Source organism: Arvicanthis niloticus, chromosome 19, assembly GCF_011762505.2.
Source record: "Arvicanthis niloticus isolate mArvNil1 chromosome 19, mArvNil1.pat.X, whole genome shotgun sequence".
Classification (NCBI taxonomy): domain Eukaryota; kingdom Metazoa; phylum Chordata; class Mammalia; order Rodentia; family Muridae; genus Arvicanthis; species Arvicanthis niloticus.
Genome location: NC_047676.1, coordinates 36,151,602 through 36,161,771, shown reverse-complemented (window position 1 = coordinate 36,161,771; position 10,170 = coordinate 36,151,602). Strand labels below are relative to the sequence as shown.

The 10,170-nt window shown below is 38.0% G+C and overlaps 1 pseudogene; it reads left to right on the top strand.

The window, feature by feature from the left end:
* Positions 1–4,402: 4,402 nt before the first annotated feature.
* On the top strand, positions 4,403–9,607 carry LOC117723811 (NADH dehydrogenase [ubiquinone] 1 alpha subcomplex assembly factor 2 pseudogene; annotated as a pseudogene).
* Positions 9,608–10,170: the final 563 nt, after the last annotated feature.

The following is a 10,170-nucleotide window of genomic DNA, read 5'->3' as shown; positions in this document are numbered from 1 at the left end:
TGATCTGCCGTCATAGTCTACTTGGAAAGTCCTGGGCCAGTGAGAGACTTTGTCTTATGGGAAATATGTGTGGTACTGGAGAAAAGGAATTTAAGGTTGACCTCTGACCTTACACGTTTGTGCAAGTACTTGCATATGCATATGTATCTGCATACACATTAAGATACACATACACACCAATACTGCAATATGGGATAACCTCATAATATTCATATAGTGAATAATCAGGAATAATTATGGTTGACTGAATCAAATCCCATATAAATATAAATATGAGCCCAAGAGACTATGTTAAATGAAACAATTGGGATCAACTAAGTTTCATGGTTTTGTCCTTAAAAGTATAGTGATTAACATAGCGAGTACCTGGTGTTAACATAGTTAAAAGTGCTGAAAGGTTATTAGACTTTTAACTCTGAGGTTGAAACTTTTGGTGTATGAGCAATTCTCTTGAATGGAAAAAAAAAAAGATACACGCTTACTTAACTTAATACTTAGAAGAAATTACATATAAAATAAATTAAATAAATTCCTGAGAAGGTAAATGTGATTAACAAAGTGTAAGCCAACCAGACCAGTAGATGAATGTCACATACTGTTCTAAAAATGATATTATTCCTAGCCAACATGTAAACTCTTTTGAAATACTATTAGTTATAAAGTGATCATAAAGCCAATATGGCCAAGTGGCTGATAGTCCCAGAGAGAGCATTAAAATAAGCTCACTATTTCTTTGGCAAGAAGTCGTTGGATTCTATAAGGCACATAAATGATTTTCTGACTTGGCAATGTGACAGCTTTACTCAATAAGACATAGGCAGACTGCAGTGTGAATTTGAATTTCCTCTATGTTCTCCTTTCTCCATTTCATTTCCTTTCCCCTCCGCTGCCAAATCTACCCTCACTTCACCAAGGCTGGCTTTCTTTCATATCTTCTTTGAACTGTGTTCTTTAAGCTGCTATAGTAAAAGCGCCTCTCTCTCTCTCTCTCTCTCTCTCTCTCTCTCTCTCTCTCTCTCATCTTTACATTTAAATTACACCATGATTCTCTGTACTTTTCATGGGCTGTGGAAGTCTGACATCTTTTCTTTCTTTTCTTGCCAACTTCAATATGAAGGGGTTACCGTCTCCATGCCAGTGTTGAATTGAAGAGTTCTATCACCTAGCCCACTATTGCTCACCATCTTTGGATGGGAAGTTTAGAAAGAAAAGAGAATTATCAGTTTTCCTTCTAGGAAAATGCTTTCTGACTACAAACGGGAGTTTTACCCTAGATTTAAATTGTTCAGCACCCGAGAATATCATGTCTACCTGATACCTACCTACACATCTCTTCTTTCTGGTGACTGGATTCTGGTGGTTGTAAACCCCCAGGCATATTATTCTACTACATGACCTTGATCTCATCTAGATTTCTCTTTTACTGATTTAAAATCATTGAACCAATCAAATGATCCCAAATGCCTGAGGTGCCATCCCCCTGACATCACCTCTCCCTATTCATAGAAGTTTGTTACCAATAAATGCTCAGATCGTTGTACCTGCCTCCTGTATTATAAATTCTGCTGCCTGAGTTTTCTGCCTGCTAATATAATTATTAACTTTGTTTATCATTTTTTAATTAATCATAGTTCTTAGTCCACACCATCTTTATTTCTTTCTATGCCACACCCAAACCTATCAAACCAAAATTTTCCTTATAGAAAATACCATCATGTTTTTCATGCTTTCCTTGTATATGTAGGGGTGTGTGTGTGTGTGTGTGTGTGTGTGTGTGTGTGTGTGTGTGTTGTGTGCTATTATTTATATTGTGTGCCTTGGTCCTAGATTGACATTACATTAGTCACCAGATTACTGCCAAATTTCAATTCATCTAGAAAAGCCTTCCCCTGGATACATCACTTCTACTGTCCTTCATACTTACTTTAGCTCTTTTACATATGTCTGTTTTGTATTATATTCACTGTGTGGGGTTTTTGTTGTTGTTTGTTTGTTTTATATTTTGTATTCTTCATTTAAGAGTGATATTGACAATCAATAAGGTCAATGAATAACATCACTTCCCCTGCCCACCAAAGCCAATTTAAAATAAAGAAGTCGAAAGACAGAGGTCAAAATATTGTCTCTTTACTTAATAAAAGAGATGCTAGAGATGAAGACTGTGGCCTCAGGCCAGGTACAGTTTTAAAATGGCGTCTCTCTAGTATGTACTTGGTCACAGACAAATAGCTGACATGGACACAGCATGCCTGAGAAGCTTATCCCTTCTCAGGCACATGTAGAAATCTGCAAACAAGCATGGGAGCAGAAAGAAAGAGAATGAAATGCTCCACCAATTTCTTCTTCTACATTCACAAGTCAAGTTAGTCGCTCTTACTTTTTGGCAATTATGGACGGATCATGTGGAAGAGAATGAAGACAGACCAGAACAGGAATGACTTTCCAGTGAAACTTTAAAACAAAGAAAACATGATTCCCAGAGGGGGAGTTTTAAATTATGTACACACTATCCCTCCCTTCTAGATCAAAAGCTGAGTCCCCTCCTGAAAGGGCGTAGAAAATACAATAACACACTCAAAACAAACTGAAACAGAACTTGATAGAATGTGTCTTCACTCAGGATACCCACACATGCTCAGTCTCTCTCTCTCTCTCTCTCTCTCTCTCTCTCTCTCTCTCTCTCTCTCTCTCTCTCTCTCTCTCTCTCTCTGCTTGACTTTAACTGTTGTGCCCTTAAAGACAAAACCAATATCCAAAAGGACAAACTAAAGCCTCTGGCCAACAGCCATTTAAGTGATCAACATGTAACTGGATCCACCAGTACCAATCAAGACTTCGAAAGAAACATCAGCTATTGCTGACACCCTGACTCCAAACAGATGAGGACTCAGCCAGAGCTACCAGCTAAGCAGCTCTTTATTTCTGACCTAACAAGGCAATGAGATCACAGATGTACTGTTTCCAGTTGCTATGTTTTGGAATTATCTAGCAAACAGCATCTCAAAAGATAAAACCAAAGAACATGTATCATTTCTAAGCACGAGTTGTTTGACACGTGTAAATGAATGAATGCATGATTGAGCCACTTCAAGTCACCATAGCAGCTATGGCTGGTAGTTCCCATATTCTTTTCCTTTTGTTGTAAATATTTTTTAATTTACATTTCAAATGTTATTCTCTCTCCAGGTTCCTCCAGGCTCCTAAAACTCCCTCTCCCATTCTCCTTCCACTCCTCTATGAGGGTGCTCCCCACCCACCCACCCACCCGTCTACTCCCACCATCCTGCCCTGGCATTTCCCTACACTGGGACATTGAACCCCCACATGACCTAGGGCTGCTTCTCCCACTGATATCCAACAAGGCCATCCTCTGCTACATACATGGCCAAAGCCATGGGTCCCTCTATGTGCATTCTTTGGTTGGTGGTCTGGTCCCCAGGAGCTCCAGGGTTTCTGGTGGATATAAAACAGTCACATGTTAAAGTGTTCTGTGTAATTTTACAGAATGATACAAAGGTAAAAATAAAGATGTGCGTGTATAAAAATCCACAGGAACGAGGGATTACAAATTTCAAAATGGATTCATTTTCATCATTCTACAAATATTTATTGATCACTATCTATGTTCCAAGTGCTGATCTGGCATTTGGGAAACCTTGAAACAAAACAAAGATTCTTTAATGCCAGGGACTATTTCTAGGGTGGGGAAATAAATGATAAATAGATATAATAAACTTAAACAACCTCATAATTTTACAGAAAGAAAGTATAGAAGGAGAGAAAGTAAATTGAATGAGATGGCTAACTCTAAATGTTAACTTGAGGAATGTACAGTCACCTGGGACACTGACCTCTAGACAGGTCTTTGGAGGATGACGTCATGTTAATTGGCATGAGAAGACACGCCCACTTTGGGATGCATCATTCTCTGGGATGAGCTCCCTGACTCCATAAAAAGGTGGAAGTGAGGTGAGCACAAGCAATCAGTATTCTCTGCTTCCTGAGTACGGATGCACGATGACCAGGTAGGTACTTTAAGTACCTACCGCTTCACTTCCATACCTGGATGAACTGTAACTGTACTCACTCAAGTGTGGATCACAACAGACCCTTCCTTAAGTTGCTTTGGTCCGGGGATTTTTTTTTTTCCACAATGCATAAAGTAAAGGAGAATAAAGGTATGAAAGTCATTGCAGGCTGCTTCCCCCCCCCCCCAAAAAAAAAGGAGGAATTTAGGCGAAACAAAAAAATATTATTATGAGCAAAGACAAAAAGGTGAGTGAAGGGATTACTATGTCCCTATCAGGCAAACAGAAGAAGACAGAAAGCAAAGGAGTAGCCAAAAGAAAAAGCCTTGAGAGAAAATGAATTACAGAGCTGAAACAGAACCAAAGAGGGCGACATGTTTGCAGCCGAAAAGAAGGTGGAGAAAAGTGGATATGGCGTTGAGGTAGTTGTGGTCGGGTAAGGAAGAATTTTGTGAGATAATTCAATAACAGTTTATACAACTGAAGCAGAACATCGCTGACATTCCGGAACAAGCAAATTAGCTTGAGGACCGGCATTGCAGCAGAAGAAAGATCAAGCTTGAGTTAGGAGACTTGTACTTGAAGAGAATAGTAGGACCCACCTCCGAGTGCTCCTCTCTCAATCTCTCCACCAGGAAATGAATGACTTTACTGGACCACACACACTGAATTTCAAGTTGAAGAGCAAAGGAGCCAACCAACCATGGACTAAAACTTAAACCACCAACCAAAGACTACACGGAGGGACCCATGGCTCCAGCCGCATATGTAGCAGAGGATGGCCCTGTTGGACATCAGTGGGAGGAGAGGCCATTGGTCCTGTGAAGGCTTGATGACTCAGTGTCTGGGAATGTCAGGGCAGGGAGGCAGGAGTGGGTGGGTGGGTGGGTGCCAGAGCTACCTCAAAGAAGCAGGGGGAGGGGGATGGGATAGGGGGTTTCTGTGGAGGGGACCAGGAAAGGGGATAGCATTTGAAACGAAAATAAAGAAAAGTCAACAAAAAAAAAAAAAAAAAAAAAACCCACAGCAACTGTTGACTGTCTCCCTGATGTGCCACACTGAGAGCAAGCTGACTGCTACAGAATAATTGAGAAGTGCTTCAGAAAACCTAATTTTGGGTATAGAAACAAACGAAAATGAGTACTATGAGTGTTGATGTTTTAGATATAAATGAAGCTGCAGTTATGACAGAACATGCATATTTTCAGAGGCAATATTCTAATTCATAAGGTTTTAAGATTTATCAGTATATACATATATGATTTATCTCTACATACACAGCTGTCAGTATCTTAATCACCTATGAGAATTTGTGTTATGCGCAGAACTTAGTACAAAAAAAGACAGGCCTTTGTGTATGAGAGTACGTGTATGAGTGTGTATATGTGTGTGAATATGTTTTCTTATTATTAAGAACTGGCTCAGAATTTTGTAATATTCTCTGCTTCTAATATAAACTGCTTTGCTATCCAGAACTTTAATCTCTTTTAAGTTTTCTTATTTAATTTATGTTTGGAATTTGTGAAACAAGAAGCATTTTGCATGTTGGAAGCCTGCCTTGTTTATGAATATTACTCCGTCAAATATTCATCAAGATTGGTAACAGACAGCTGCTGATAGTACATAAGTGGGGATTCAGGATGCTCACTGCCAAATTTTAACCTCTGTTATGGATGACAAAGGCTGTTCTTACTAAAATCAACAATAAACCTTTCCCATCTTGCTTTGTATCAATAGCCATCTGAAGGGAGAATCTGATCTTAACTTTCTTTCTCTTCTTTTTTGTTTGCTTTGAAGAGGATAAAATAGTGGAACAAAATGAGAGTCACTCATTTGGGCCCTCAGCCACTAAGTCTCAGCTCGGCTGTAAGGATTGCTGACAGCTAGCATCCAGTCTAACTGCTTGAGAGCCCTATTTTGAGAGAGTTTGCCCCTGTTGTTTTGGGATCTGAGGGTTTTGACTGTCACCCCTGAGTTGAAGACATCCATTTTATTTGTAGGTAATTCTAGGTCTGAATTTAAGAATGTTGCAGGGTAATGGCCAAAAACTAACATTATAAACCTAGAATAGCTGCTGATACACATCTTCCCCTCTTCTTTCCTCTAAAATGATGACAAACTTTATATATATATGCATATATAGATTATATTATATATTATATATTATATATTATATATTATATATTATATATTATATATTATATATTATATATTATATATTATATATTATATATTATATATTATATATTATATATTATATATTATATTAGTATAATATATAATATATAATATTAATGTTATATATATATATATATATATATTTTCTCTACACACACACACACAGATGCTACAGATAGTAAAACAGTGGTAATCTGGTAATCTCACATTACGCCCTGCTTAATCCATGGATGTGATGTCTTAGAAATCCCAATTGGAGGTAAAGGCTTGGAAAAAAACTGCAGAGCTGCTGGTCTACATTGGGTTCCTAAAGAAATCAATTCTAACAACAGTGAAGGAATCCTGCCATAACAAAATACATAGACTTGTCAGCAAGAGTGAGGGTACATAGGCAAAAAGTAAATATTCTTCCTCCTGTGTCCTTCTATCAGTTGGTTCTGTCCACATTTACAGTGGGAATTCATGTTTCAAAATCTGATCAAGATAATCCTCACAGATGTGCCCCGCAGCTTGTGTTATGATTGATTCCAGGTTAAGTGAAATTGACAAGCATGATTGGCAACCACAAGCCCTCAATTTGACACGCAACCACATCTGCTTACATCATGCTTGATTTTCAAATAAAAACAATATCCAGTTCAAAATCCCACCTACTGTAACTATTCTACATACAACTGCTGACATGCTACATGTTTTAGAATAGGTGGCAATGTCTTCTGAGGAGTGCTTAGACTTAGTGTCTCACAACTTAAATATGATACCATAGCTTGACAATGATTAATTCTTGGTATTTTCTCCATCAATGTCAAGTTTCATGACAAAGAAATAGAAGGGTGAAAACACAACTATATAAACATATATGTACACAAACATGCTTCTCACAAATACAACATAAACTGGAATTTCAGTTACCAGCCTCATTTCTGCAACTGGTCACATGGCATTTGCTGGTATTTATAACTAACTTCCTCGACTTCTCATTGTATGTTGTCTTGTCCTGTGCATGCACTGCAGCTGCTATTCGATCTTTACCTAGAGTGGTGAGCATACTTTTATCATTAAAGTTCTAGACCTTTTGTCATTCTGCCTGGGTTGGGTTGGGGTTTCCCTTTAACCTTAATAACAGGGCATGGTGATACCAAGAGAGAGCCTAGAAGCTCTCCTGCTCTGCTATGATAACCTTCCATTCTGTCATTGTAGAAAAACAATCCATTTTCCCCACTGGTGGTCTAGAAACTCACCCACTATAATACTATTATTTCTTTCAAAGCCATTTGATGTGTGGGCATCAGGAGTGGCCCTAAGTGGCCTTGGGAAATCTGACCTTCAGTTCAATGAAAAATGTGTTGTATATCCAAACACCCCTCCTTGTTTGGAACCCAAATTCCTAGGACAGGAGAGGATGAGGTCTTGGGAACATAAAGCCAAAAATTCCCTAGTGCGTTGGCTGGAGGTGATCATGATGAGCCATCACAGATGGCAATAAAGCTGGCAATATTTTAAAAAGTCAAAATAAAATTAGCAAATTATTACAACATTGTAACATCTAAAGAAGTGAGTGTGCCTTTGGAATCAATCACACCTATCCTTTAAGCATGTTAAATAGCACATTATAATGAGTGACTCTTACAGAACATTCTAGAAAAATGTTTCATTACCCTTTGAGCAATTCTTTTATTTTCAAGGTAGAATTTTGAAGGGGAATATTTTGCAATTTCTGTCATTCTTATAAAATCACCATCAATCTTAACTTACATCAAGAAGCAAACCTTTAACACCATTTTGGAAGGTCACCTTTGTTTTATCCTATCTATCTTATCATTTAAAACTGGAAAGTGATTATTTAACACTGCTTACTCTTTGTTAATTTAAAGCAATACAAAGAAAGCTGGACAAAGAGCTATGATTTGAACCAATCTAGTTACCCTTCTGTACTGAGGCCTCTCACAAACCTCATCTTTCCCTATATTCATAATGTAAAGTAAATGCTTCCTACCAATTTCCCAAGTTAACTTTTTGGTTTCATCCACATGGATCCTCACCATAATGAATGTGATGCTCCAAACAGGAAGACATGATGTTAGTGTAAAAATGTTTTCTATAGAAATACAGTCTTGAAGCAATCGTTCAACCCAAAATATTTTGTACAAGCTCTTCTGTTATCATGCATTCTGGTAAAATCACAGCTGGAAGCCAAATGTGTTACAGAGGAATAAGGATTCCAGAACCAATTAGTAACTTTACAGGGCTACAAATTTCATGAACGGAAATACTCTGTGTCACTGTGTGACTCAAATTGACTCAGACACAAGCCTCAAAACCTTCAAGATTAACAAAGCTATCACATAGAATTGTCTCCATGTGTTGATGTGAACTGTGAACTGAGACAAAGCTTCTTGTTCTAATGCAGCTTATGAGGAATATATCATCCAGAGAAGTCTCCAGGTTGTGCCATATAGAACTCCGCTGTGACTCTCGCATCTGCCGGACTGACCCAAGGCAATAATTTGGTCATTATACAACAAGTCTAATGTCTTAACGTATCACATAAATTTGCCATAGTGTAAGACATAAGCTACTGTGGCATGCCTAAACAATCAAACGCTTGTGTTTTTTCCACAAGAAATCTAAATTGTGTCCCTGAAGCTTAAGTCACCTAGCCAAGAAACTCAGTCCAGTCAATAATGAGTCACATGAATCCACAAAGATAACAGCAATCAACTTCTACTGTTTAGAAGAAAAGGAGAAAAATGGAAGCAATAAAACATGTGTAATATTTAATAAACAATCAACGAATGGGTGCTCTTGGGTCTGTGTGTCTGAGCAATGTACTTCTGGCGCATGTTTGAGGTCAGAGGAAATTAGTCCTCAGTGAAAATTAGTCCCTTGTTGAGGAAGAGTCCCAGGACCTTATGCTGCATGCAGGTATGAGCTGGTAGCATGTGTGCTGTGCTCTGTTTGGAGCTCCTTGTCCAGGGAAGTGAGGGAGCACGTGGACACGGACCATCTGGGGAACAAATACTACTATGCCGCTGAGTACAAGAGCTGGAAAGGGCAGACTATTCGAGAGAAAGGGATTTTAGAAATGGGCAACAGAAAGGAGGTAGACTATGAAGCAGGAGACACTGAACAAGACTTCACCTACGATGGGGGAAATACTAAAGAATGAAAAATACAGAGAGGAAATTAAAATAAAAAGTCACGATTTTTATGTAAAAGATAAACTCAGTAAAGAAACTATTGAAGAACTCTGGACTTCACCTACTACAACTCAAATTAAAGGCCATGCCTCTGCCCCATGTTTTGGGAAGTAAGAACCCTCAGTGACTCACACCAGCACTGGCAAAACTTTTCAGCCAGGATTCTGGATGTCAGAAGACAGCAGAAGACAAAGTCAATGAATGCACTGTCGTAAAGTCATATCATTTGTAAGGATGTGGCTATTTTAACAATAAAAGTTAAAAGACAAATAAATAAGAAAGAAAGAAAGAAAGAAAGAAAGAAAGAAAGAAAGAAAGAAAGAAAGAAAGAAAGAAAGAAAGAACTAGAGTCCCTTCTGATCAGGGAAGTGGATTCGAAGCAATAAAAACTACATTCTCATCCCTTTCAGACAGAATGGTTCTGTGCAAACATACCTGGTTCATCAGCGAGGGAGAATTTGACCCAAGTTTAAACTAGATATAAACAGAGTTGTGGAGAGATGGGCAGATGGACTGGTCATGTGGGAATCTTTGACCACTTTCTGTTAGGTCATCTTCGTAGAAAAAACGAAAAAATTTACAGTTGGACCAAGAGTTTTTACTCCTGAAAGTGTGACAAGAAACTATAAAAAAATATGTTTTATATGATAGAAATATTTTAGTACATAAGTTTTTTAATTGGGTAAAATTATTTAATTCTTTTATTTTTTCTTATAGAATCGTTTTAATAAGAAACTGCCCATAAAATCTGTGAGGTTCTTTTG